This window comes from Periplaneta americana, chromosome 14 (genome assembly GCF_040183065.1).
Source record: "Periplaneta americana isolate PAMFEO1 chromosome 14, P.americana_PAMFEO1_priV1, whole genome shotgun sequence".
Taxonomy (NCBI): Eukaryota; Metazoa; Arthropoda; class Insecta; order Blattodea; family Blattidae; genus Periplaneta; species Periplaneta americana.
In genome coordinates, this window is record NC_091130.1 from 52,123,412 (window position 1) to 52,151,118 (window position 27,707).

Below are 27,707 nucleotides of genomic sequence, written 5' to 3' on the forward strand. Positions count from 1 at the left end.
TCCAAATTGAGCTAAAGATAGGCATCATCATACTCTTCATCTTGAAGATGGAAATCTTTTATCCTACTCTAAAATAAGGGACTTATCACTGCTAAAATATATGGTTTGACGTCTGCATTTACACAAGTAACGCTCACTACAGGGTCACTCTACAACAGATTCCTTACTCCTAAACAAGTACAGTATGCTTCAGTTTAGCAATGTGTATGAAGTTAAATTTTACAGCAAAGATTACTGTAAAATAGATTTAAACATTTCATTCAGGGTAGTATCTGAGTTACAGTTGTAGGCCTACCCATGTTTTAAGTTAAAATTTTACGACAAAGATTACTGTAATATAGGCTTGAACATTGCATTAACAGCGGTACCTATAAAACAGTATCATTTTAAGTTAAAAATTTACATTAGAGATTACTGTACAGAGACTTAGTGTCTCTGATGCAGTAACATTTTAAGTTAAAATGTTACATCAAAGATTGTTGTAATATAACCTTAAACATATCATTAAGAGTAGTTCCTGTGAAACAGTAACATTTTAAGTTAAAAGATCACAGCAAAGACAGTGTTTATTCTTTGGTAATACACAGCACAGCCCCGTCCTTAATGCGGGAGTAGTCTGTTTCAATCGTACAGCACCACGCGCCACTACTCTTCAAGTCATTTGGCTCATTGCACAAACTCCGTATTCATTTAACTTCAAAGAGTAATGGCTAAGATTCAGGTCTCTACTTATGACTCACGCTACAACCGTTTTGTCTGTCGGCAGAAGGGAGCACTCAGTTCCAATACTTCCCGGACAGACGGCAGGTCTGTCGCGGAATATGGAGAAACTGTTTCTTCTTAACTAATGGCGGGCACTTGAGTCATTTAACCAAACATCTCCATCTAGTGGGCAACGCACCGAAGCTTGTAATTCTTTCTGGCGCCAAGAATGTGCTGTCTTCGATACATCTTAGGAGGCGAACTACGTAATACCGTTGATTAATGGAGTAATGGTGGAATTCCGAGAGGGGAAACGGGAATACACCGCGAAACCCTACTACCAAACACCGTCTTTGTTCTCGGGGATATGAACTTGGTTACCAGCGGGGAAAGCCGACGCTCTAACCCAGCAATGGCAACTGATGCCCACAGGAGCAAGCGCGCGCTTTAGAGCCCAGGAGAGCCTGAGCGCTTTACAGCGGAAAGGAAAGAGACAAAAGAAAGAGGTGGTGTATGCCGCTTGGTCGAGCTATATTCAGGGATAGCCAGCACTGATTCAATAGATAAAGGGAAGAGAACTTATTAAAACTGTATCCATGTTAATTTTTAGATTTGCCTGAGAAATATAAGTGCATTATAAGAATGTAAGTTCTAATTTTAATGCTCATTTTTCACAAGTTTGATTTGTTTTATTGAAAAGAAATATTTTCTCAACTTTTCGTATAGAAAAGTGAAATTTTCAGGTATAGGCCTATTTATTTAGTAGCCTTACAGAATGTTTTCGTAAATCTAATATACCGTATATACGTATTACTGAAGATAGTGTATTGAAAATTTTGAAAATATTCGCATGGAAATTGTTTGTAAGGAAATGAATTAACAAAGCAACTACTGTTACATCATAAGCAAAAGATACGTGCCCATTTGTTGTAAAAATGTCAGTTCTATAGCTTCAGCAGATTTCGAGAAAATAATTTAATATTCTGATGATAGGAAGTTGCTCACAAATATCACCTTAAAAGCATAATGCGATAAGAGTTTTGTTATGTAATATTAGTTACACTTAAAACATATACAGTACCTAGGTAACTTTGCTCTGTACTGTAATATTGTTTTGATTAGTTTATTGATTACTTTTGTAAGGCTACAGATACCATCAATATAAATTCCAACTTATCATGTCATACTCAATCTCTTTCTTTGGAATATCACTTTCTTTATGAATGGTGTGTTTCATCCACTTAATACAGTATAATATTATACTACTATGGAATTTAAGTGAATATTCCTTCTTAACTCTCTATTATGTTATTAAGATTTAAAACACAAGTGCAATATTAAGAAATCAGTGTTACTACTTTTGTTTTACAGACAATATAGATAATATTAAACAGAAAGAAGCCATATAAAAATAACGACATAAAATTTCACTTTCCGTTTGAAGTTTGTGCACCACTGTTTTCTTATTCCAACAGGTTGCTTATTCATATACACAACCCTTCCTCTTTCCATACTTAGCGCTTGCTGCCCGCGCACGACGTCAAGGTCAGAAAAATGCGCTTGCTTTGACATCACTGCTCTAACCGCTCGGCTAACGGTGCGCCATTATGGGGGAATTGTAGATTACAGGAATAGAAATGAATAAATGTATTTTATATTAATAAAATTAAGTTGTATCCTTCAGAAACCTACAATTTTAACGCATGGTACATGAGAACTATCTCGTACTATGACAAAAAAAATTTAAAAAATACCTGATTCCTGCTATTACACCGATATCGCATTCATTTGTTTGAACATTGAAGCTTAGAATTCCTACTATCCTTATTCCTGTCATTACGTACTTAGACAAGTATCTGAGAACTCCAAATATTTACTCTGAAGTAATACTAGTCATTCAGTAATAATGACGATGAGAAATGTTACACATCACGAAAGATGAATTTATTGTTGCAGCCAACTCCTCACTCATTTTGTCAAATGAATATAATTATACCTAGAGCAGTCATGTCAATTGATGCCCATAGGAGCAAGCGCGCGCTTTAGAGCTTAGGAGAGCCTGAGCGCTTTACAGCGGAAAGGAAAGAGACAGACGAAAGAGATAGTATATGCCGCTTGATCGAGCTACAATATATACAGGGATGGCCAGCACTGATTCAATGGATGAAGGGAAGAGAACTTACTAAAACTGTATCCATGTTAATTTTTAGATTTGTCTGAGAAGTGTAAGTGCATTATAAGAATGTAAGTTTTAATTTTAATGCTCATTTTTCACAAGTTTGTTTTTTTTTTATTGAAAAGAAACATTTCCTCAACTTTTTTATAGGAAAGTGAAATTTTCAGATTAGGCCTATTTATTTAGTAGCCTTACAGGTACTGAAAGAATGTTTTCGTAAATCTAATATACCGTAAATACGTATTATATTACTGAAGATAGTGTATTGGAAATTTTGAAAATATTCGCATGGAAAGTGTTTGTAAGGAAATGAATTAACAAAGCAATTATTGTTACATCATAAACAGAAGATATGTGCTCATGTGTTGCACAAATGTCAGCTCTATAGCTTGAGCAGATTTCGAGAAAATAATTTAATATTCTGATGATAGGAAGTTGCGCACCAGTATCACGTTAAAAGCATAATGCGATAAGAGTTTTGTTATGTAATATTAGTTACAGTTAAAACATAGGTAACTTTGTTTTGTACTATAGGGCTAATATTGTTTTGATTAGTTTATTGATTACTTCTTTTATAAGGCTAGAGAGACCATCAATATCAATTCCAACTTATCATGTTATACTCAATCTCTTTTTTTTTTTTTTTTGGAAGGGGGATATCGTTTTCTTTACGAATGATGTGTTTCATTCACTTAGTACAGTAGTTGTACTACTATGGAATTTATGTGAATATTCCTTCTTAACTCTTTATTATGTTATTAACATTTAAAACAACTGCAATATTAAGAAATTGGTGTTAGTACTTTTGTGTTACAGACAATGATAATATTAAACAGAAATAACCCATATGAAAATAACTACATAAAATTTCACGTTCCGTTTGAAGTTTGTACATCACTTTTTTCTTAATCCAACAGGCTGCTTATTCATATACATAACCCTTCCTCTTTCCATACTTAGCGCTTGATGCCCGCGGACGACGTCAAGGTCAGAAAAATGTGCTTGCTATGACATCACTGACCTAGAGGAACTGGACAATAACAATGACGATGGGTAAAGGAGGGGGAGAGGGTTCGGGTCTATAAGAATCATTCTGTATAAAATAGCGTTATTACTTCAATTCTCCTTCACAAACATTGTTATTGAAAGTAACTGAAAAACAAAGGAATTTAAGGACTGCAGTGTAACTTCTTTTTTACAGAGTATCACATTATGTTTGATAACCCCTTCGTAAATAGCAACAAGAAAGGAATGATACCGTAAACCGAACTTCAGTCAGCTATGCGACGGGGAGACAACATAAATCACTTTGTTAGAACTGTACCTCCTACCATTGCCTTTACAGCATTCTGGAGATGCAAGATGCAAGGGGGAATGAAAACAGCTCACGGAAAAATTCCTTGCGCCTCCAGGGATGAAAACAGTTCACAGAAAAATGCACGTCATCCCACCCATTCCTTTCAACCCCAAAGCGAAATGACTAAGATTTGATCTTTTCTTTCGTTTCAGATTTTAGGACCAGTGCCAAAAACCATCAACCACAGAAACCGAGGTGCTACAAGAAACCGCACATAAATGCTTGTTACAGCTAGCTGTCTGCTGCACGTAGGTGAATGTATCAGTGTCCAAATCTGCAGTCTCGCTCGGCCTTCGCGAGTTGCCAACGAATGCTGCCGGTCACTCTCTCTTTTAGTTGATGGTCAGAGATGATGCCTACACCTAGAAACTCTGATACAAGATTTTATTCGAGATAAAGGTCCACAAATCGTATAGATACGAACTTGAACTTCACCCACTTTACGCTCTGTATTACAAACATCCATAAAATTATATAAATCGTCGTTCAACCGTTAGGACTGTGCTGATCATTCCACGTCGAAGTAGCGTTCCTTACAACAAATTATATCTGAGAGCCTAAGGGGATTGTAAACTGATAGGGACTGTAAAATCCGTTATGTAAGCTTACAGATCAAAATCATCCTAAGAGGGCGGATGTTGATGAAAAGTCATCATTAGGCTTCGTATTCCAGCTACCTAAAGACTGAATAATATAATATAAATTAGTTTTTATTTTTCAGTCAATCACTTATCATGTTATGATGGCAGAAATGGATTCTGTTATATCAAGATACAATGTTAATATACGTCACGAGTATTTTCGACTTATTTTCAAGTCATCTTCAGGTGATAGTTGTCTAACAAACAAACATTCTAACTAGGTGAAAATATTATTTAAACACATTTATAAAACACTAGTAAATAGACTGACCATGCATACTTTACATAATGCCTCTCACCACGGCGAATAGATCGAGATTTTCTTTCACATCCGCTTCATACAGTCTTCCAATACATTGAACTTCATAAACAACAAGCCTAGTCTTCAGTTTTATATATAATAATTTTAAATGTTTTAATTTCATAATTCGGCACTCTGCATGCCTCAATATATTGTATTATAATTATGTTCACTGGAAGGCTTTCTATCTGTACGTCAATTTAATTTTAAGACCATGTACGCCATTTAACCATTTTATGTAAAGTATGCATGGTCAGACTATTTACTAGTGTTTTATAAATGTGTTTAAATAATATTTTCACCTAGTTAAAATGTTTGTTTGTTAGACAACTATCACCTGAAGATGACTTGAAAATAAGTCGAAAATATTCGTGACGTACTGTATATTAACATTGTATCTTGATGTAACAGAATCCATTTCTGCCATCATAACATGATAAGTGATTGACTGAAAAATAAAAACTAATTTATATGATATTATTTCACAAACTTATCTGAACTCAACATGACTTTTAAATCTAAAGATTGAAGTTAAAGACACATTGGGTATATGGTACGCCGAATACAGGTGATGCAACAGATAAGAATATAAACAAACTGGTATTCGCATCGTGTTTGTGGAGTACAGTCAACTCCCGACATTCTGAAGCTATTCTAGTAAAAGCATGCTTGAGCCGTGATGGTTATTTTCTTCGTGATCTTTGCAATGATAACGTGCATTCGTAAGTTATTTAACTTGAACATATGCGGATGTCACTTGAAAAGATTTTATATTGAAAGAAATTCTTTTAATAGCACATGACGTTACTGGTGCATGATGTAGTACAGGGACATCACTTTATTTTTACCAACATTTTTAACATTAACCTGGCTATACTCGGAAACACTGTTACCCCCTTCCATTACAGGAGTTTGGTGTTACTAGTGCAATATGTAAACAAATCATTTTACTGGTTATAGGAGGAGAGAAAAGTAGTGTATCCATTTATGTTATAGGGAAATACGATATTAGGATTTTCAGTTTGATCATTACTTTTACGATATTTTATCAAAATACAGTAGAATAGTAACATTTTTTTTTTTCCACAAACTCAACTCCTCAGGCGGTTTTATTCATTATATATTGGCTACTTTATTCAGCATATTACCGTACTTTCGGTAACTCTAATCTTCACTTCTGCTCTCCACACAGATAAAGTTATTCAGTCATGCTACACACCGTACCTGTGCGAAATAAGCAGGGGCGGGTATTTACGGAGATCGCGAAAATCACGACATAGGCTTAATAGGCTAGATATACAATAGATTTTTACTAATCTTTACGAATTAAGTGATTCTGATTAATAATATGCGGATAAAACAATCACGACAAATCGCGAAATAGAGTTCTAATAGCGAAATATGAACACATTCGCGAATTATTATTATTGTGTCGTTTTATAGCGAATTTCATATTCTGAGTTCTTTTTCGGACATTCTTTTCATTTGAATTTGTTGCGCATTCAAGTAGGCTACATTACATGTTATTCCAGGTGTTCTAATTACATTAGTGAACTCAAAAGACGGAGAATTCAACATTTCACTAATAATTTGAAAGTATTATTTGAGGCCTGCAAGTTTATTTTTTTCCGTTTTTAATGAATGTGTGTTAAATACAGTCTCAATCCAACAAATATTGTCTATTGGGCATACCGCACCTTTACCAGAATCCAATGAATCTTTAATGTTAACTATTTGGAAAGTAATATTCATACTGAGTTAATACTCCAATTTCAAAATAGTTGTATTTTCCAAAATTTCCATTAATATCCAACAAGAGTACAAATCAATCTCCAACAATCTCCGCCGACACCAATATTAAAAAACACAAATGATAAAATTAATCTCCATAAATACCTGCCCCTGGAAATAAGCTTCAATAATATAGGCTCTCCCTTCTATGGAAAACGCAACCATATTTCTGAAACATACTATACTCTGTACTATTTACTTCACTGCTAGCAGACTTCGTTTGCTACAGCGGCCGTAAGTTTGTGTGGCTGACGGGAGCAAGAACATTAATGAAAGGGGGTGGGAGTCAAGTACATTCAGAAACGCAGGTACAATAAAAATGCAAGTAAAAATAAAGTGATGTCCCTGTACAAGATTTTCCTATTATCAGATATTTTTTCATGTTTCGTTAGAATATTGCATATGTCGCTCATCACTGAAAATCCACTAATTTTGTATGTATTTTTCTAGAAATCCCCTGAAATGTAGATTATTTAATTTATTAATTGGGATTTTGGCACTGAATATCATGATAGACTACACAAATCCATGCTAAACGTCGAGTTAATATCCTGATAATTTTCAGATTTTGACAGCACTGGTTCTTTTGGATTATATTCAACATAATTTCGTGCCTTTTGATATAATTGCAGTGCAATGTTTTTTTTTTTGTCACGTTTAGGTTTATTTTACAAAATGTACATCTAATGTTGTCTATATTAACAGTGAAAATATTAGTTCAAATATCCTCAATTATGTCCTGCAATATTACACGCTTGAGCGTCTTACCTAAGGCATTTTATCTCTGCAATGAACCTTCAATCAGCCATAAAGATGTAGTTATTTAAATAATACGACTAGTAAGAGCAGTGATCGATAAGACTACTCACTATAACTGCGTTCCGGCTTCGACTTATAGCGAAAGGCAGGGCGTGCATATACCTGCGCTGTGACATCACATATACTTCGAATCAAGCAACTTCATTCCAGCTTATAGGTAGCTGAATTACGAAGCCTAGTCATCTTATTTTTCACATTAGGATGATGCCTACTAATATAGAAATCCTTTCCTTGTTAATATCAAAGTAAAAAATTAATTTCTGATTTCGCATTTTTTTTTTTCATTTTTTGACGTTTTTGAACTAATACGTCATTTTCACATTTTTCGGCATTTTTTTGGGTCATTTTTAATGTTTTGAAGAACTTTTAGATCATTTTGAATGCATTTTACTTTCTTCTTTGCATATAGGCCTGTTAAATCTTTTTCTAAGCAAACAGATTAGTAGGCTCTACTAGAAATTATCTACTGAATAAGTGAATAACAGTGAAGTTCGAATGTTATAGTTTGAAACAAACTCTAAAGTCCATTCCTTATTTCACTAAAGGCTTCACCTCACACAACGGAAGTAATATAAAATGCTTGACAACAGCTTAGTTTAAGTGAGGGCTTTGACCGCTATTCTTCTTTTGTTGGTACGAGGGTGTCTTTAGAATTTATTTTTGGAAGGGGGGCAAACTTTCGCCGTTTCCTGGACAATAGGACGTTGTGTCCCCAGTATGGTTCGGAAGGGATGGACTACAGTAGACAGTATTTTAACACAAAGATTGCAAGAATGCACACTTCGTCCACAATTTGTTTTGTCATTTACACTCCCCAGCTTGAAGGTCTGGTAAGAAAAGTGAAGAGCGGAAGGAGGAGGAGACGGAGAATGAAGGTACTGACATGGACTACCCCTGACTGAAACACATTGTAAACCCTCATTACAATCTATAGTTTTTCCTTAAAACTTTCATTTTGTTGCATGCTCTCTTCCTTTATCTTAGTCAAATTCCAGGAAGTTGTCTCCTCTCTCCGACATTTGCAGGGCAGTCATTGAAACAAGGTGACTAATTTTTAAGAAGTTGTGGTGCGAGTATAGTGAATAATATTTACATGTCATTTTCTTTTAATTTCATGTCATTTTTCCATTATTTTAAGGGCATTTTATAAATGATTTAAGTAGATTTTTAGGTCTTCAACATCCGCTCCCTAGTCATCACACTCACCACTGAGTGGGATCTGCATGTATCAAGCATAAACGTAATTTATTGAAACATTCATTACCTACCATCCATAGTTAGTTATAGTTTCTAAGCAGATCAGTGTTCTGTTACCAGAGCTGTACAAACTATTTCAATGAAGTTTCTTTAGAATCGGTACTTCATCCTCCTCCCATTTTTTCTAATTGGGTTATTTTACGATGCTGTATTAAAATCTCAGGTTACTTAGCGTCTGAATGAAATGAAGGTGATAATGCCGGTGAAATGAGTCCGGGATTCAACACCGATATTATCCAGTATTTGCTCGTACTGGATTGAGGGAAAACTCCGGAAAAAATCTCAACCAGGTAACTTTCCCCGACCGGAATTTGAAGCCGGACCACCTGGTTTCGCGGTCAGACGCGCTAACCGTTACTCCACAAGAGTGGACCTTCCCACTGTTAATGCTAGTAAGTTGTTTACATCGGAAACACAGATAGTAATTCCTACGAGCAGTGGCGTACCGCTGCATTTCTGAAATGTTGGCATACATAGCAAACGAGTTTCAAATGTGTGGCTACAGTCCGCATTTCACGAGAAGATCTGAGCAAGGAATGTGAGTTTTTCCCCACTCTTATAACCTATCCCCGACACGGAACCGGCCGGCCATTGACTAAGTCTTGTTTGTACCAGCCGACCAATGACACCACTCTCATCCACTGCTCCTTCCAGAACGCTGAGTTACTGGCTTACTCTCTCCTCTTACCCCGCAAGAGCCATACTCCCCTTGCAGGGCCTCTCGTGAAATTTCGGCAGTAGGTAGGGGTGGGGATAGAAGATGGAGTTTCGTTGTCAGTATACGACTAAGGAAAATGACGGCATTAATGGAATCCAGTGTAAAAAGAAAGAACAGTGTCAAACTCCTTGTTTCTTACTGCTTTGACTCCTACAGCTCCGCATACTAAAATAAGAGTGTCATTATTATACGTTTTACCCGTTTAGAAACAATTCAATTCTTTTGTGCGAGATCGTGCGTATTTGCTTGGTTTCCGCACAAAACCAATCCGCGGTAAGTCTAAAATTCCACATTCAGTATTCCCAACCTAACACACATAACAATTTCCCTCTTCTTACCGCTTAAGTGACATATTGATTTTACTGCTTTAGGCTTTTAACACATTATTTTTAGAGACGTTCAATATAGTAATAATTATAAATTGGAAACTTACCACTGCAATTTCACCTAAATTGCACTGTTAATTATTGTTTTTAAATATTTGCAAAAATTAAGTAAACTCTACAACTCCACCAAAGTCACTGCATTCGTGATGCATGTAACATTAAGGTAGCCGTTTGTTTTAAGTTCGCATTTATAGATTGGGGGGAAAAAAAAGACAGACGTATATCACGGCCTGCTGGAGTATAGTAAACACAGAAAACATTTTAAAGCAACAATGTTGAAGATAGATATTTTTGTTTAGCAAATTTGCCGTCATTGAACAGAAACCAAGATGGAGATTTCATTGCAACTAATTAGAAATTAGTCTTTCAGGTATGTAATAAACGATCTTCGCATAAAATAATGTACGATACACAAGCGGTATGTTTGTTTTCATGTTCTCGGAAATTAAAAAAGCTCAACTACGTTTCGCTTTTTCAATCTTTTCCTCGAACATGAAAACGTCAACATACCGCTCTTGTAACGTATATTACTATTACACACATTTATATAAAATATGTATAATGTAATGATTTCAAATATGTTTGTATTTACGAAAATACGAGTAGGTACTATACCTATTTAAATCTGGCATGAATGTTAAAAATTATTATATTAGACATTGCTTCGATTCATTCACGCGTAAAAATACATCTGTGACATGGAACACTAATCCTAAACAAATGAGGCGCTTCTCTCACTAAGTGACTATCTGTCTTGATCTGGAGCTATTAGAGTGCAACAGAATTTACGAGAAGTAGAAAAAATCTTAATAATTAATTTCCTCGCATCACAGGGACTTGGGGGCAGTCCAGTAAGTCAATTCATTTAATTTATCTTTTCATTTCATGCAGAACACAAATTTAAAAAATGGTTACAATCCACTTCGAATCCTCCATTTCGTGTTTTTTTTTTTTATTTCAAATAAAGGCATAGGCTATTAGCCTTTTACTATACATTATTAGATTTCACAAGCATCATTCACGGACAAATTGACTCATAATACTGAATATGAAGAAAATCCGTCCAACAGTTTGGGAGAAATCGCTGTACACAGACAAACGGCATATTCAAACTCAATTTTTCGACAGAGATGCTCAAAACGTGTATATCAAACGAATATGAAGATATATAGGGTGATTCATAAACACGTGTAAAACAATGTGGTTGTAATGTAGAGGTAAAACTAAAACTAAAATGTTCTGTGCAACTTTTCCCGCAAATCCTCAACTTTCAGAGTTATGATGCAAAATGCCCCCATCTTGCTAGGTATCAAAAACATAGACCAGTAAAGCTTTCGGATGTGTAATGCTCGCTTACATAGCGACTGCGTTAGATGTTTGTTATTCGTACATCCCTATTACGTACAGTTGATTTCGACCTGATAAGACTTCTTTTACTGTATGTAGGCATGTAGCCTACTAATCTTAGAATTTTACAGACCCCGTTCAACTCATTCCGAACTGTTACATAGCTATTTTGATGTCCCTCCTGTAGTTATGCTACCTTCAGAATTTGAGTGGCATAAACGAGCGCCTTCAGACGATCCCAAAGATAGAAGTCTGGTGATCTGGCTGGCCAAGCAACTGGCTTTGCACGATCTATCATACCGTACATAACTGAAGCCTACTGAACTAACGACAAAATTAATATGTACCTATGGGACGTGGTGACTGTAGGAACTGCAACAGTGCCATACAACTAAACATACCTACGTACAGTAAACAAAGTCCTATCAGGTCGGAATCAACTGTAGGGGGTGTACAAATAAGAAACATCTACCGCAGTCGCTATGTATGCGAACGTGACACTGCCGAAGGCTTTACTCGCCCATGTTTTTGATGCCTGGCAAGATATGCCACTATGCATCATAACTCTGAAAGTACGGATTTGCGGGAAAAGTTGTATACAACATTTTCGTTTTATTTTTACCTCTATATTACACCCACAAAAGTTTTTACACGTATTTATGAATCAGCCTGTATTTTGTAGCATCACATTTTCTGTAATGAGAAAGCAAAATTATTCATCTGAAAACGGCAAACCTATAAAGAACTATGCCGGTTCGAATCCCACCGGAGGAGTGGAGATTTATATATGTTCCACAATATGTTAGCTTACATAATGTAGATCGGCAGGGCGGCACGCGACCAGCACGAAGACTATACAAACACGCGGCAAACCGTCTCTCGCAAGCTCGGCAGTCCAGTTCAATTGGTGGAGTTGGCTCATATTATGAATGTCGCCAAATAGTGCTTTTGTTTCGTTATAACCCTTTTCTTGTTATATGTTTTGCGTTCTCCTGTTTCGAGCATCTCTGGGCTTCAGACTCGTTAGCTGCTAACAGAAACACAGTCTTTTGTATTCTACACATGGACTGTCTACGAGAAAGCATGCTTCCACTTCGATCTATATGTAAACTAAATATCCAAAAATACCGCCAACACTCTAAATAGATTTAACATTCATTTAGATAGAAAAAGGCGTACAGGTCACTTTATTTTTTATCAAGTTCCAATTTCCGTATTTTAATTTCAAGTAAGTATCTGAAATATCGTTGGCTCTATTGCAATACATCTCAGCTGTTAGAGCTTTAGAACATCGTAAGTTCCAAATACTTTCCACATGATGTAAGCGATAATACAGCCATCTTCAATACCTATCATATCCACAGGTGCGGTACGACCTTACCAGAATAACACAGGGACGACATCAGAATGTGACCATGACGTCGGTAATGCAGTCATGTGAATAGTCGATCGTGCCACGGATGTGCGAAGGAAAGATCCATGTGACGGAAGAAAAGCCACAAACGCAACGAATAGGACTCATTGTATGAAAACGAAAACAACTGACAAGAATCAGTTTTTTTTATGTAAATAGCAACAATAAATACCGAGCATGGATCTGTGGACAATATAATATGCGCTTCCTATCCAAACGCTCCGCGATTCGATTCCCGGCGTAGGCAATTGTAGATATTTATTTTCTGTCCACGGGACTGCATTTAGTTCTTGTCAAGTGTTGTCCGGTGTTGTATCAGCCGTGACTCTTTGCCATGCTGACCATACGATCACGGAGGCCCGTAATGTATACCTGTCAAGTGTTGGTCACAAGATAATGTATACAGAGTGATTCGGGAAGAAAGGATCATACGTTGAAGAGAGATCGTATGAACGATTCTAAAGGAAAAATATTAACTTATATAAACATAATAAATTGTCTTATTCTCAATGATTTCCGACAAACACCAATCTGAAAGTAAAAGGCATGAGCCTCCTTTTTTTTCTTCCCATAATTGCTCACACTGAAGCAGACGCAACCAAAATTATATGTTGCTTTCATCATGTTGGCCACTTACATGTGCGCACACTACTTGCGCATGGAGGGATGGGAATAGTTGAAGGACGTTCCTTTGGCAACATGGGCTGGTATGTACTTACAAGATGGGGCCCCTGCACATTCCGGCCGGCCAGTGATCCAGTATCTCAATGAAACTTATCCTGGTTGTTGGATCGGTCGCGATGGTGTCATTTCTTGGCCACCGAGGTCACCCGACCGTAAACCATTAGATTATTGTTTGTGGCGTTGGCTAAACAGCGAAGTCTACAAGCACAAAGTGGAAACAAGGGAGCAATTGCTTGCCCGCGTTTTAAATGCTTGTGATCACATTACGGAATGTTCGAACCAGCTCAAATTATCAACACGGCATCTGACTACACGAGTTGCAACGTGCATCGAGGTTGACGGTGGCACTTTTGACATGTTATATAAAGAGAAATAGACAATTAAGCATAACATACAGATAACGATCTCTTAATTTACTATCACCTGTACAGTTCCTGTTCCTCATAGTTCCTACTGGTTTTCTCCAAAAACAGTCGAGAATAAGAATGTATTTATAAAATGTTTTTCCTTTAGATTCGCCCGTACTATAACCCCTCAAAGAATGGTCCTTCCCTCCTGAATCTCCACCTACACCGCAAAAGATTGTAAGTTTGTATGGAAAAGGACGAAGTGAAATATGAATGAAATGAACGAGTGCTATAAGAGTTGGATAATAGTAACAACAAATAGAATCAAATAGGCCTATTTTTACATCTTCCAATTCAAACACTGAGCCCCTTCGGTTCTTTTTTCAGGGTGCATCCGTTAAATAAGAACAGCCTATTAATGTAACCAGTCCGATACGAAGTCCTGCTTACGATAACACACAATAAACTCAAGAAAAGGAACATCCATTCAGCTCCTATGGAAGATAAAAATATCTCCACTTCCTCGACAGGAATCGAACCCACGTCTGCTTTTTATATAGCCGAGTACGTTACCATTAATCCACTACGAACAACATCGGCAGTGATAAAGCAAAATATTTCTCCACAGAAGTAGTGAAAGTTCTGTAACAAGGAAATGTGGCGAGAGTTCAGGTAGAATGCGCTAGTACTCGACCGAACTACTATATGTGGCGTTTCTAATGCCAAGATTTTTTCTGGTCAAGAGTTTTAGTCCTTAAAATAATCAGGTCTGTCCTTGGTCCATACATCCAGAGCACAGCACGACACAGGTATAACCAAACACCTTCCCTTGCCAGGAATAACAAGCTATTTGCACTAGCGTCTGTCTTCTAACTGCAATGTCACTTAGCACGTTCCATCCGAGGAAGGTGCCCACTGCGCGCATCGCCCACCCTGCACGTTATTTGCTACCTCTCTAGCATTATTACAGACCCCGACATCCTCGTTCTACAAAGCTCCCCTGTGAAACGTTTCGCAGTGTATAGCTTTAAAGGGGAAAACTTGAGAGAACAGTGAGGCATATTCTTACCATATATTAATTCCTATGTTTCTCTTCGAATAGCTGTTCGATACTTACAAGAGGTGGTCACAAATGGGAAAAGCGATTTCTTAATAAAACTCACACTTAAGTTATAACGCAGTGACACTCATTACGCGGCCCGCGGGCACCATGCGGCTCTCAAAGAGATTTATTGCGTCTCTAGAACTAATATTACTGTTGCTGTTCTTTATGAAAACTATTTGTTTAATTTCAGTAATAATGTGTACTTACAAAAGGCTTTTAAGGAGCCCGCTCGTTCATTGCCGCCCTCACATAAGCCCGCCGGAATTAATATATGGTGGTCCCTATACTGTGCAAGATTAATCCAGTCTCTATCATCATTTCCCACCTCCCTCGAAACCATTTTAATATTATCCTCCCATCTAAGTCTCGGCCTCCCCAAAGGTTTTCTTCCCTGCGGTCTCCCAACCAACACTCTATATGCATTTCTGGGTTGCCCATACGTGCTACATCCCCTGCCTATCTCAAACGCCGGGATTTAATGTTCCTAATTATGTCAGATGAAGAATACAATGCGTGCAGTTCTGCGTTGTGTAACTTTCTCCATTCTCCTGTAACTTCATCCCTCTTAGCCCAAAATATTTTTCTAAGAACCTTATTCTCAAATACCCTTAATCGCTAGTCCTCTCTCAAAGTGAGAGTCCAAGTTTCACAACCATACAGAGCAACCGGTAATATAACTGTTTTATAAATTCTAACTTTCAATTTTTTTGACTGCAGACTAGATGTGACAAAAGCTTCTCAATCGAATAATAACAGGCATTTCCCATATTTATTTTGCGTTTAATTTCCTCCCTAGTGTCACTTATATTTGTTACTATTGCTCCAAGATATTTGAATTTTTCCACCTCTTCGAAGGATAAATCTCCAATTTTTATGTTTCCATTTCGTACAATATTCTGGTCACGAGACATAATCATATGCTTTGGCTTTTCGAGATTTCTGTAATAATGTGTAACCGAAGAAAACTTTGGTTTCATCAATATTGCCAGTGAAGGTGTTCAAATCGACGCGTATTTGTTTTCCTTTAAAAAGGCACAGTAGTGCCATGTCTCTTTGTTAACAACTATCCAAAACATCCCCAATCAACAACTTAAACATTAATTTTTTGGTCCTATGGAATTATCTGTTATGGCAGTGGTCGTCAGCACTCGCTAAAATGTGCAATGGGTACACGGTGCCGTCCCGAGTGCACTGTCGTGCAACAGGGAGAGAAAGAGAGCATACCCGCTAGCAGCTACGAGAGCACTATAGTGCACTGCGTTTTCCGCGGGTAAGAGAGGCTAGCCCCAGCGTGCTCTGTGCTGACGACCCCTGTGTTATGGTTATCATTGGTTATTGAAGAAGATAAATTCGCTCCGGCGCCAGGGATCGAATTAAGGGAAAATACCAAAGGAGAAAGATTCGATCCGGTACTGGTGATTGAGCCTTGGCATAGCTCAGTGGTTAGAGCGCCCAGTGCGTAGAACTGGGGGGTCCCGAGTTCAATCTCCGGCGCCGGAGTTTTCTCCATTAATAACCAATTCTCAATCAAGGAGAGAAAAACTTAAAAAGTTAAAAACGTCTGTAATATCTGAACATAAAGTAATGTATCCCACCCACTGTATATAAAAACTAATTAACAACAAAACCACCTTACAACGTAACGGAAATTAAGCCATTTACAGATTCGGAGATTGTTACGCAGTGCTTTCGAACTGTATGCGACACTTCATTTTATAAATTTCCAAATTCAAAGGAGAATAGGCTTACAGGTGAAATGAAATAACAAAGCAATCTATATGATTTTTCAGAAGAGTATCAGAGTCCGCCTTTCAACTTTAAAATACCTGTAACATGTTAGTGTTATGTTACTTTATATTTAAATAATAATAATAATAATAATAATAATAATAATAATAATAATAATAATAATAATAATAATAATCCAAGTAATTTAATAATTAAAATTCTGGGCATTTTGTTAAGCTTCAGTACTGTGAAATGCATTGTAGCTTTCGGCAAATTAGGCTATTTCTCATTTTTGGCTCTCCTCTGATTTTTAGTCAGTACCACAGTTATAAGGTCATAGGCGTACACCGTCAGTTACTATTTTAAGGCGACTTATACGTGAGCGAATTGGCAATATAATATTTTAATTACAAACATACCAGAAGTTACAGCCATAGATGCATGTAATTTTTATTCTCTCTGTAATTTTTTCGCAGTTACAATGGCTCTCTTAGGAATATTTTATTGTGGGGAGCATATTTTTTTTTAATTTCCATGTAGTACGTACATTTAAAAAAATTGTTAGGAAGCTCAAATTTTGTGTGAACTTTCAGCGTCAAGTACGTTAAAAGTGGACTAAAATTATTATATTTATGTGAGAATCTCAACTATTTTTACAGAAATTATTAATTTTAGAGTGATTCTTGATAATACAATAAAATTTTCTTTCAGCTGATCATAGAAACACTATTTAATTTAAAGTTTATCTTATTAAGAAATACCAATAAAAATAAAGCTCCATACACAATTGTTTTTTTTTTCAAATGTGAGAGCTTATACATATGCAAATCTAAAAATATTTTTGCATATTCTGTAATAGTGAGTAAAGAACTATTGGACCTACACATAAACGTTATTCTCACACCGTAACATATTCCCTAAAAAAAGTATGTGAAATACTGGGTGGAACTTTCTGTGCACCTGCAGTTTTATTTATTTTAATTCGTTTACTTTAAGACGCTTTATCAACTGCGATGGTTACCTAGCGCCTGAGCCATGAAGGTGATAATACCAGCAGAATGAGTTCAGGGTTCAGCGCCCAAAGTTACCCAATAGAATCGAGCGAAAACCCCTCAACTAGGTAATTTGTCAGAATCAGGATTTGAACCCGGGCTCGTTTTACGCTCGGACATAATAACCGTTACTCTACAGCGGTGGACTCTGCAGTTTTAATATTAACCAATTTATGACTTTTTCCACGAGTTCGCGTACAATGCCCCTTTAAAAATGTTTTTTCAATGATGCAATTTTCAGGTTTCTTTACTAGATTTCAGTTGCATAAACACATAAATTAATAAAAAAAATCAACAATAGAAGCATAATATTCCTGTGGCTTCCAAGTCATTGGGTATTATAGGTAACGACGAAGCAGACAAAATGGTAAAATTCTCCTCAAATTTAAACCCTATTCCTGGCTTAATTAAGAGAAGTCGTGGGTAGATGGTGAGAAAAAAAAATGGGTAAGTACCAACCACAGACCGAGATCTACAGACAGAAAATCTTACCATTAAGTTTCTAGACATGTAGCTACTTTTGCTGCAAAAGGAAGGACTGGAAATAATGTAATTAAAGTTTATCTTTATCGATTGAATCTAGCACCTTCTCCTACATATACTTTATGTAATAGCAGGGAGGACAATCTGAAACACATTCTTCCGTAATATAAATCAGAAAACTAAACTAGAGACGCTTTAAAATCAAAATTAAATGAAGATCATCGCTAGTGAATGATTGTGTGTACATAACACTTTCTTTCATTAACTCTGTATTTAACTGTCTATCTCTTTCTAACTCTGTCTTTCTATTCATACCTCTATCTCCACGTCTATCTCTCACAAAGTTTCTTGCGTTGCTGTGAGATGTCTCTGGTGACCAGCACCTTGGGAGAGTGCAGAGACAACTGATGGTTACAGTAGAAATTGGCTCAAAAAATTTACAAAAACAAGCTCAAAAGACTGAAGAAGACGTGTCTTCAAAAATGAAATAAGATAATTAAAATAGCTTTTCTGCCCAGTCAACTATCATGAAAGAAACAGGATACATTTCAGTGAAACGTTTCTCAGGAACATGATCGACTATATATATATACAGAGTGAACTGTATACAAAGTCATCAATTTCAGAGGGTAATTCTTTGAGATATTTCCAACAAAGCAGTTTAATACAATTTTGCTCGTTTTTGCTTCCTTTTCCAAATAAAAATTGTTTTATACGAAACATTTCATTGACTGGGATATCCATTGATTTAATTCCCAATATGTTCACTAAAAAAAATGGTTTATTTAACGACGCTCGCAACTGAAGAGGTTATATCAGCGTCGCCGGTGTGTCGAAATATTGTCTCGCAGGAGTTCTTTTACATATCAGTAAATCTACTGACATGAGCATGTCGCATTTAAACACACATAAATGCCATCGACCTGGGCAGGGATCGAACCCGCAACCTCGAACACAGAAGACCAGCGATATACCGACTACGCTACCCAGGCCGGCTCAGTCAATTTAAGATACCAGGGTATTATGATAGGCCTAATAAATTACTGAAGTAATTTTAGTTTTGTCCTTTAAATGTGCAGAAATTTGACCCGTTGTCAGCTGGCCCCACTATGACCGGATATGAACCAGCTGACGGCAAGCGATAGTTCAATTTCCGATCAAAAATATTAGCCATCAACGGCCGAGTGCTTAATTGTCAGCGAAACATCTTACACTATTAATGAGAATTGGCAAATCGCAGTCGCTTTATATGCAACTATACTTCGTTCCATAATGTTTGACAGGAGAACTTTTTTGTAGGTTATTTTATGACGCTTTATCAACATATCAGGTTATTTAGCGTTTGAATGAGGTGAAAGTGATAATGCCGGTGAAATGAGTCCGGGGTCCAGCACCGAAAGTTACCCAGCATTTGACAGGAGAAGTAAACATTGCCGGCAGAGAAGTAGATAAGTATAATCGCCATTCAACCAATGGCAGAGGTCTCATTCCAAACTTATCTTGAAGTTGGGCGGGGGTAGAACGCTTCAGACCGTCCAACATCAAGACAAAAGTGGAATGAAACCTCTGTCTTGGTTGAATAGCGATTATACTTCTCTACTCCTCTTCCGGCAACGTTTGCCTCTCCTGTCAGACATTATGAAACGAAGTATAGATCCATGAATAAAACATGGATAAGGAGAAATGTAATGTAATGACTTCAGTTCACCGAACTAAGAAGTAGTCTACTTATGTTTCAATAATTTAACGAAATACTGACGAAAAGTGTTGTAAAATGGATCTTAATATACGGTTTAGCTCGTTATTAACAAATTACAAATTATGAAACTGGCAGCGATGTCAATTTTATTACACAGACGTTTGGAATAACTGGGACATGTCTATAGAATGCAGAATGAAATACCCGCAAAGAAAGCATTGGAAGGTAAACAAGAGAAAGGACTTCTAGAGGTAGACCAAGTGCAACATGGTTGGATGGCGTTGTGTGTGATTTAAGAAAATTAGCTGTCAGAAGATGGAGGAAAGAAGCTGAGATATGAAGACCTGGAATGACATCTGCAAGGCAGCCAAGGTTCTAAAAGAACTATAGAGCTACGAAGTGAGTAAGTAAGCGATGTCAACTATACTGTCCGATAAACATTGTTTATTCTTAAGTGTTCGCATAGGCTTCCGCGGCTGGTGTACATGGTCTGTGGATAAGCTTCGGGGCTTCTACCGCGTTGTCTTGGTGTTGGTGGCTGACGTTTCGACCGCTGTGTTGTGGTCATCTTCAGAGCAGTATATATATATATATATATATATATATATATATATATATATATATATATAATACGAGCTCGCAGACTATTTCCTTATCCAACTGCTCTGAAGATGACCACAACACAGCGGTCGAAACGTCAGCCACCAACACAAAGACAACGCGGTAGAAGCCCCGAAGCTTATCCACAGACCATTGTTTATTCTTAATTTGTTTATTTTACGACGCTTTATTAACTGTGATGGTTGTCTGACTGAAAATATGGCGACAATGCCAGCGAACTAAGTCAAGGGTCCAGCGATGAAAGTTACCCAGTATCTGTTAGTGAGTTGAGATAACACTCCGAAAAAAAGCTCCAACTTGTCTTAACCAGGATTTGAACCCGGGTACACTCGTTTCACGGTCAGACATGTTAACTATTACTCCATAGCGGTGAACAATAAATATTATTAAATCGAGAACAAGTAATGTAATCTCTTCAAATTTATTTCAGTATGCCTACTCACATTTTAAATTAATTTCTACATAAGTCCGCGAATGAAAATATAATTTTAACCGTTCTTTTCATAAGGAGAATAGCATATTAGAATCAAATATGATGGAGCCTGCAGTGACACCACACTAGTCGTGAAGGGCAAGAAAGAAAATTGCAAAATGAAGTGCTTGTCCTTTTACGGTTTATCTTTCCATCTTTTGCTGGGCATTTCCCGGTATTTATTCTGCGTTTAATTCCCTCCCAAGTGTCATTTATTTTATTAATGTTGCTCCAAGATATTTGAATTTTTTCACCTCTTCAAAGGATAAATTTCCGATTTTTATATTTCCATTTCGTGCAATGTTCTGGTCACGAGACATAATCATGTACTTTATCTTTTCGCAATTTACTTCAAAACCTATCTGATTAGCTACTTGCTTCAAGTAAAATCCCTGTGTTTTCCAAAATCACCTATGTTAATACACTTTAATACATCAAATATTCATATGTATGAGATCTCGCCCACCTCATTGAATATTACACGACTAATATGAATTAGTCTATTGTATTATTACTATTAAATACGAGAAAAATTTTTCTCGTATTTAATAGTAATAATACAATAGACTAATTTTCCTCGTATTTAATAGTAATAATACAATAGGCTAATTCATATTAGTCGTGTAATATTCAATGAGGTGGGAGAGACCTCATACATATGAATATTTGATGTATTAAACCGTTATCAGCTGTCATGAAACTGATGTTGAATATGGCCACAAAGTCATTTAAAATATGCGCTCCTGCATATATGATGTGTATCGTCTCAAGTGCAGGCAGTAAGGCCGTAAAATAACATTACGAGAGGGGTTCGGCCGGCGCCGTGGATCGTGTCCCGGCATGGCTCAGTTGGTAAGAGCGCTCAGCGCGCAGAGCTGAGAGGTCCTGGGTTCGATTCCCGGTGCCGGTACGAATTTTTCTCGTATTTAGTAGTATTAATACACTTTGTTACAACATGAGTTGTCGCTCTGAAAATCTGCAAGTTTATTTCACTTTTACAGTGTAGAATAATTGTAAGGTTAAGGCTACTAACAACAATGCATCATGGTAAATAAAGACAAATATCTTAGTACAGCTGGTGCTTATATTTTCTTGTTGAAATATTTTTTGATTGAACATTCTGGCTCACAGAATATAATTCATTACTTTTTGAACTTTTATTCTTTCCATATTTTTCAATAAAACAATGTCGCAAATTTATTTTCACTTGCAGTGCAATTATGTCACCTAATGAATGGTTCTGTATGACTGTACCAAACCAGCATAAAGCTATTAGAAGTGTATCTTTCTTTGATAAAGCATTATTTCCCCCAGTAATTCGTCTAAATTCAACCCCAATTACAGTCAAAAGCTGTTATATTTTTGTTGTAGCTAAATTGAATCTCTTATTTCTTATTAAATTCATGTACTATATATTTTTCATATCATAATAAACAACTCTTCCTCTTATATTAGTTTCCTTTTAGTGTTTCGTATTACAATTTTCCCTTCTGAATCACTTGGCCACATAAATTGACTACTACAGTGCGGTCGAGAAGTCTCTCCGCAATGCTTATATAGCCGAGAATCCACTAAGCAAAGAATTCAAGTGTATTTGCTAGGGAATTCAAGTGGCAGCACTAGCTGCTAAGCATATGATAACACTGGGAGTGCGAGGTTGTCAAACCGGAATGAATTGGGGAGTGTCAACTTCCTACAGAGTTGTATTCTAGGGTTACTAGAACTATAGTCCCGTCGCTCTAATTTCCGGCAGCCAATCACGTTGCAGGTCGGCTACATTTAAACGTGTGTGTCTTATGATTCGCTGATGAAGACGTTAAGCATTTCCTAAGACTCGATAAATACTTAATATAATCGCCCGCCATTTTGACTCTTTCGTTTGCGTTCGCAGAAAGGACACGAGGACGTTATTTGCCGCTCAATTACTTGCTGAATTACAGTGCGTTTGATTTATTATCATAGGAGCTACGACATGATAATATTTAACGGTGTGGCAAATATATCCCTCGTCTGGTAGCTCGGCAACGAAAGAACAAAAATGGCGAACGAGACTACCTACCTAGACTTTATAGAGCCTTGACTTCCTAAGACGTAAGCAAAGAGGAGGAGTCACGCCGGGAATAACAGCGTCGCGACTATAATAGAGCTGCGGAGGAACGTTTCGATCGCACTGTATTTCTTCTTCACTACTCCAAGAGTATAGACGACTTACAGCATCAATTTAAGTTGGACCATACGTCTTGGACTTGATAAGATAATCTAAAAGTTATAATCAAAAGTGACAGGTAAAGTTCTTCAAAATACAGAACACTGGTCAGACTAGTAAAATTCACTACTGATTGGCTTGTCACTTTTCTCTATGTTTAGAAAACGAAAGTTTAACAAGTTGGTGTTTGTCATTAGTTAAGTAGTTTTTTTAAGAAAGAGGTTCCTGGGGTCGGTCTTGAAAAAGACTATTGATACTGTATTTCGCCGGGTCAATATTTGAAAACTAAACAGGAGTAGTACCTAATATGTTCCGTTGTCTCGGAAGAGCATTGATTTGTGAAACTAATTTGCATTTCAAGCTTTCTTTTCTTCGCCAGCATAATAACATTAGAGAAAACTTTAAAAATAATGTAAAACTATTCGAAGGCGGAATAGGTTTTGAAGAACCTAATCCTCGATATAAAAGAAGGTATACGTCGAACAAAATCAACAAAAGCGAATTCTGATATTTTAAAAACAGTTCTATAATATAAAAACCTTCCATGGAAATATCCAAGTCTTAAAAGCATGTTTTGTAAACATTACAGTCAAGGAGACTGGATAAAAAAACTACTAGAGAACGGGCGATAATCTACAAAGGACTACGCCCAGAACACTAGCAGAAGAATATACACCATTAAAGTCTTTGTGAGGAAACCAATGTGAAATCCTTTGAAGAAAACCTAATACTCGCCTCACTCACTGAGCCATTCAGAAAGCATTAAGCCTTGAGTGGACGCCACCGCCTACACCACGAGTTGTGTTGTACCAGATTAAACAGTACTGTAAACAGACAACGCCTGTGCGAACGCTTCATGAGAACTTTTGCGTTTGCTTCTTACAGTAAAAATTATCCTACATCCCTACTTTAATTTTTCTTTACTTGGCTTTTATTGTTAACCTTCCATCTTGCATTTTCTCATACTTTTCGTCGAACGCATTACAATGAAAGATAGTTATAACGATCTCCAGAATAACTATGTATCTATGATGTGTAACGTCCATATTAAACCTATAATATAGAAAAAAAATTATGGATTTGTGGAACGGAAATTACACTTTGCCATGGAAATGCTTACGTCACATCCCATAATGTGGACGAGTACATTCCTATACACAAGGGGAGTCGGAATATCTACATAACCTACTTGGAAGAGTTTATTATAATCCTTTGTGGGAGGGGGGATTGCGATGTGTTAAAAAATAGTCTAATGTTATTCAGCTGTGCTTTTACATGGACATAAAACAGACGCGTGCATAATAATAATAATAATAATAATAATAATAATAATAATAATAATAATAATTTGTTTTTTTTACCTTGCAGAGCTAAGGCCTTGAAGTCTTCTCTTCCATTCAACCAAGTCTACAATTAATACAAAAATATATTAGTAGTAGTAATAGTAGTAGTAATAATAATAATAATAATATTAGATGCGGTGTGAGACTATTATTGAAACATATCTAATTTACTACTTATTGTGAATACAATAGAAATGTAAAGATAAATAGTGAAATACAATTCTTTAGATATTTAATTACAGGGTGTTTCTAAATTAGACCGACAAACTTCGGGATAGATAACCTTCTTTCAAACAGTTTTTGTTAAGGAACCCAAGGGGTGTGACACTTCCTTTCAAAGCAAGAGGGGTTTATGTCATTACATGGTTCGATCGTACAGGAAGGGATTGAAGTAATTAGATACGTGAAAAGTGAATAAACAAATCATTAATGTTACAGGCACAATTTATTGTGCCCAAACACACAGAAAAACATAAACAAAACAAAGCGAATGTAAAGGAAAAATATTCACTTCAGTGATAAATTAGAAGGATAGCTCTATTGCTTTACTGTCTCATCACTACAGGTGCTAGAACACACGTCCATTGACTTCCAGACAAGCATTGCTTCCACGTACCATACTTTGTCGTACCCTTTCAAAGACGCCAGGCATTTCTCTGATTTCAGCTATTGCCCAGACAATGCGTGTTGCAAGATCTTCTTCAGAGTCAACAGGGGCTTCATAAACCACAGGTAGTGATCAAATTGGATTAATGCATAATACCGAGCTCAGGGAATAAACAAACGCGGTCGAGGAATGATACTGCGCTGACGGAGTAAACAAACTGGATGGTAGCATTAAACCCCTCCTGCACTGAAACGAAGCGTCCGAATCCATAGGTTTCTTAACAAAAAGTGTTTGAAAGAAGGTTATAATATCCGATCCAAAAGTTTGTCGGTCTAATTTAGAAACACCCTGTATAACCACTGTTTAGCATATTAAGAGAAAACCAATTCAGTAAACTAGTCTGAAATTAAACCTCAAATTATTAAACATTCCTTATGAGTATTACATTTAAAGGGGAATGTAATTTACTATGCCTGTTGAATTACGTTATTGTGTATTTCAATTTTGAAAGACGATAGCAACCGACACGTTCTCCTGTCGCTCTATATGAGAATTTCATTTTTAATGTGGGCCACTTTCAAAGCGATATGATTTCCCCTATTAAAGAAAGAATTTTACTGTTGGTACTAACTGTACTGTGTCAGTACATGCTATGTAGGCCTAATTTTAAAAAATCACGATGAAAATATTTTTTTTATTTGATTTTATTTGGATAAGTTGTTGTTTAGTCAACTGTCCGAAGACAGGTCTGAACTTACAAGTGATACCAAGAAGGCATCACTTATGAGGCAACTAGGCCAGGAGATAATGTGGTAGGGTGGCCAGTTTTTTACCCCTCCATTACAAATATCGCCGACTAATACGTATTATACTAGTCAGACTTCAGATGTATACAAACATTTGTTCTTCCTTTGAAACATATCGTCAAGTGAGATGTTTGGCAGCAAAATCATTCACACGTGTTCAGTGTTGACCTTCGAGTAGAGTGAATCCCACCTCCCAACACAACTGGAGCCGTTAGCGGTGAATCCTAGCTACTAACATAACTGCAGCCCCTAGCGTATACATTGCCGTCTCCTCGCTGCGAAGTGAGTTTGCGGACACACTGTAGATGTACATTCAGCCAGAACCTCAATCAAAGGATTTTGGAAAAGTGTTACATTTTTATTCAACGATGTAAGCAATGGAGGAAAGGAACCGGCTACCCTACCACAGTATCTCCTACCTTAGTTGGCCCATGAGTAAGCCTTATTGGTGTCACTTATGAGGTTCCAAACAGTCTCTAGACTGCTGACTAAATACAATCGTTACGTTTCGTAATTCAAATAAAGACTCATTTATGTTTTACTAAAATTGGTTATTTTCATGTATATTTCCTGACAACTGCATTCTCAGATACTGAACCTAACCAACATCGGTTTAGAAGAAATAGCTATACACAGACAGGCATGTCTGTCTGTCTGTTCGTCCGTGCGTTGGTTTATTTCCTTATTTATTTACTTATTTAATTACTTATTCACTTATTTATTTACTTAGGCCTATTTATTTACTTATTTAGTTACGTATTTACTTACTTATTTACTTATATATTTACTTATTTGCTTCCTTATTTACTTATTTATTTACTTATTTACTTATCTATCGATTCATCCATCCGTCTATTTATTTATTTATCTATTGATTTATTTACCTATTGATTTATTTATCTGTCGATTTATTTATCTATTGATTTATTTATTTTTTATTTCGGTTATTAAGATTGCTGGAAACATAGATTTCCGCGAAAAGCTCAAAATCGATTTGCAAGCTAAGTATGTCTGAACTATTCTTACTTTCTGGAGTGTGTTTTGTTTGTCACGTTTCCCGTTGGCGACCTCCTCTTGTCAATAGAGTAGGAATCAACGAAATGTAATCAAATGTCATGACATGAGAAACTACCAACATTTCATACAAATCGAAGCAATGTTTTAAATAGCAAATCAAACAAGCAAGTTTGAACCACATACAATGAACCGTGGAGACTGACGTAGATGATCTTTCGAGATAAAGGTGTCCGGATTTATCCATCATCATTCGTCTCCAAAGAAAGAAACAAACCAAAACGACTGTAGAGAACAATAGTGCAGAAATAGTTACAGAAAACACAGGGAATGAAAAACAACGGACAAGCGTGGTAAGAATGACGACAAGAAAAACGCAACCATGTCGTGATCGCTGCCGGGACGGTCGTGAAAACCTGACGATGGCGACGTTCCTGGCGCAGTCTGGATAATAATAATAATTTGTTTTCGTGCAGCGTCCAACTCCCTCTTGCCGGCCGACGCGTGACATTGAATAGGAGAACCATCACATTACAACTTACATATCAATCAGTATTTCACCTGAGTCCCGTCCTTGACACACGTGACACAGATTGCTCATAAAATCATCCTCGGAATTTCAAATCTCTTA

General features: G+C 36.6%; 1 protein-coding gene and 1 non-coding gene across 5 annotated transcripts in view; one reads left to right on the forward strand and one right to left on the reverse strand.

The window, feature by feature from the left end:
* Window positions 1-27,707, reverse strand: part of LOC138713276 (myocardin-related transcription factor A-like) — a 646,210-nt gene that overhangs the window by 516,937 nt on the left and 101,566 nt on the right. For 2 of the 4 annotated variants that reach the window (XM_069845243.1, XM_069845244.1), the window contains exon 3: window positions 24,668-24,713. The exons of the other annotated variants lie outside the window; for them this stretch is intronic. The gene's annotated coding sequence lies outside the window, so the exon portion shown is untranslated. The remainder of the gene's footprint in view (window positions 1-24,667; window positions 24,714-27,707) is intronic. 4 annotated transcript variants of the gene reach the window in all.
* Window positions 21,935-22,010, forward strand: TRNAC-GCA (transfer RNA cysteine (anticodon GCA)). The gene has a single exon. It is a non-coding gene; the product is annotated as a tRNA-Cys (tRNA).